The following is a 3,651-nucleotide window of genomic DNA, read 5'->3' on the forward strand; positions in this document are numbered from 1 at the left end:
TTCACGCTTAGTTCCCTAAGCCAGAAAGCCTTCGCCTTCGCGCCCCGCCCCCATCGGTGCGGACTCTGGGTGGTAGGTTGGAAATCTTGAAATCTCTTTCCTTACCCGTGCTACCTTACGTAGAATTGCCATAAAAAATACAAGATGCGCAATTAAATTTGACATTCACATAAACAACGAATAATTTTTTAGTATAAGGGACATCCCGAAATTCAAATTTAACTAAGTGTCCTGTAATTTTATTTGCTTAATTTGGCAAACGTAACCCTACCCGCCTACTCAGGGCAGGTTTGTTGGATGGCTGGCTTTAATTAATTGGCTTGCAAGGATAGGGCCGTGGGAATCGGCTTTGGGTCTGGAGCCACCTAGAACAGAAAGGAGAGGACCTAGAATGGCGCAGGCATAGATGGGGCACAGTGGGGAGTCTAAAAGAAAATCTTCAGAGGGGACAGAAAGGATGGCCCCTCCTTGTGAACATTTGGGGTATTCTGAAGGTGCAGGCCTCCTAAAATCAAATAAAGCAAGCTCAGAATATAAAAATACATTTATTCACTCAACATATTTCTTGAGCGGCTGCCAGTGCTAAACCTGTGCAGAGAGTGTAGCTTTCAAACTCATTCTAATAGGCTGAAAAACTGGAAATAGATTTCAAGATCTTACATCAATCCACTGGTACATATGGTGATGTTAAAGGGAACCTGGGCTGTCTGGCAATGTGGTGACTCCTGGCTCCAAAACTTACAGAAGTATTCTGTTGACAGGTTATATTACTCCATCTGTAAAATGGGGATGAGATTATATACAGTTGGTATGTGGATTAAATGAGATGTAAAGTGATGAACTCAGTGCCTGGCGGACAGAAAGCACTTAAGTTGGTAGCCATTAATATTAGGATCATAACAGTTCTAGTGGAGTAACCATAGTCCCCTTATACCTATCAAAGAGAGACTGTTAGATCAGAAAAGATATCTGACACCGTGGATGATTCTTATGTTCTAAGTAAGCTGCCATAGTTTTGCTGTAAGTCCTCAGATGTCATTTTGTAGATCCAGGAGGATCTGATACAGTGGACCACGTGGATGAAAGAGCCTACAGTTCTAGAGTTTATCACTACAGTTATTATTTGGCTAACTGCCCTCTGTCACCCCAACAGAATAGTACACCTTTCCTTCTTTAACTTATTCTCTCGTATACCCTCTCATACCTGATTTGAAGGTGTGTGAAAAGCCCATGGGACCAAGCACTAAGGCAATTTATAATTAATGAAAATGAAGCTGATTTAACTCATCTTTACCCCAATGAGGATGCTATGTGGTTCCTACTCCTTCCTTTTTATTATCTCCATTCCCTCCCTCTGTTTGTGCTTTAGCATCTTGTTTGGACATATACACTTTATAAATGTTAGGATTGTTGTCTTTCAATAAATGCTATTTATACACACACTAATGAAAGCTCAAATGTGGTCAACAGGGTACAGTGCACATTTGACTGTCTCACCACCAGGTGGCACAAGCACTGGTTTTAAATAAGAGCATTACCTGAGGTTTATTCTGAAATTTTGATTTTGACTCTTTTAGCAAGGCAATTTCGGGAGCCATATGCTCTGTCTTGAGTTTTGGAATAATTTCCTGCAGTTTCTCCTTAATTTGTGCTATTTTACAAAATATTTAAGATGTTTGAAAGAATCCTTAAAATGGCACTAGTATATTTTTTAATTTTTTGTAAATAAAGGATATTTTAAAGAAAGGCTGGTAAGGTAAGGAAGGAAAGCAAGAAAACTGGCTCCAGTTTGAAGTGCTACATCCAGCCCAAGACCTGTTCTTGATTCCTCTGATTCTAGGGTAGCCCTTTGAGCAGATATTAGGGATGTGAGATATCGCTAAGCATATTCCTTTTGTTTTCAAATTCTTGTGTCCTGCTGTGCACACAGACTTCCTCTTAGCCAGTTTTTCTGCACTTGCTGCTAAAGCATCCTCTGTAAGCTTTTTTCTTGTTCCTTTCCCCCTGCCACAACATTCCACAGAGGCCTTCTGGTGACAGCAGAAGCATTTGGATAAAGTTTTAATCTTTTCATGGCACCTGACAAAGTAATACTTTTCTTGAAATTTGCTTATATGCAGCCAGACATTTGTTGGCCTAGCCATTTGTGTAATGTTCAAACCCTGATTTAGAATAGATATATTGAGTATTGGTAAAGTGTTATCCCAGGCACTCCCTGCCTGTTTCAATAAACTATTTGGTTCATCTTCCTAATTTGATATTTATAATATATACTACTTTTCTTTCCTCTTTGTTTCTGTTTATAGCAAAACACACTGGACTTAGAGATGGATCTGAATTTGAGTCCCTGCACAGCCACTCACTAACTTAATGCCTTTTGTCAAATTGTTGCTTAACTTTCTAAAGCTTCAGAAGTGATTTTCTAGTGAGAATTAAATGAGAATAACACATATGGGGCAATTTGGCATACTGATTGAGAGTCTGGTTTTGGGTTCAAATTCAAGCTTTACCACTTAATGTGGTACCTTAGGCAAATTACTTAATCTTTTATTTTCTTCATTTTAAATATGTACATAATATCTATGTCAGGGATATTGCAAGATTTACATTTATATAACCAAAGTAAAATAAATACTTCACCCAGTGTTATTTTAGTTAACTAGAATACTTAACCCAATATGTGCTTGGCATATTTTTAAGATAATTTTAATTTTTCTTATTATAAATGGAAAAAGTCTTTAACATTAATGAAAATAAATACTGAATTTTTTAATTTGTAAAGTTTGGTAATTGATTTGGCATCTGGGTACCTGCATCAACAGAACACCAGCCAGTATCACAAGATATTACCTTCAAATTATCTTGGAAAAAAACACACATGATCATCTAAATTGACACAGAAAAGGCATTCGGCAGAAAACAGCAACCTTCCTGATTAAAAAAAAAAAAAAAACCCTCAGAAAACTAAGAATAGAAGGAAACAAATCCTTAAGAAAATATTATAAACCAAATCTAGCAATATGTAAAACAGATTTATGACCAAGTGAGATTTATCCCTAAAACGCAAGATTGGTTTAACATGCAAAAATCAATTAATGTAATACACTGTATTTATGAAGTACAAAAATATGTGGCCAGTAGATATAGAAAAAGTATTTTACAAAACTCAACATCTATTCATGATTTTTTTTAAATGATTAAAAAGTTTGATTAAAAAACATTAACAAAAAAAAGCTTCTACCATATACCTACAGCTAACATCATACTTAATGTTGAAAGACTGAATGTTTCCCTGCTAAGATTGGGAACAAGTCAATGGTGTCCATTCTCACCACTTCTTTTCAAGATTGCCAGCACGGTACGGCAATAAAAAAAAAATCAATGGCATGTAGTTTGGAAAGAAAAAGTAAAACTGTCTTTATTCATAGATGGTGACTTGTATGTAGAAAATGCTAAGTAATCTACCAAAAAGTTTCTAGAAGTAATAAGTGAGATTATCAAGGTTTCTAGATACAAGATCAATTTACAAAAATCTGTATACTAGCAAGAAATGATCTTTATATGAAATAAAGAAAACAATTCCATTTACAATAACATCAAAAAAATAAAATACTTAGCATATTTAACAAAAGAAGTACAAGTTCTGTACAC

This window comes from Choloepus didactylus, chromosome 13, assembly GCF_015220235.1.
Source record: "Choloepus didactylus isolate mChoDid1 chromosome 13, mChoDid1.pri, whole genome shotgun sequence".
Taxonomy (NCBI): Eukaryota; Metazoa; Chordata; class Mammalia; order Pilosa; family Megalonychidae; genus Choloepus; species Choloepus didactylus.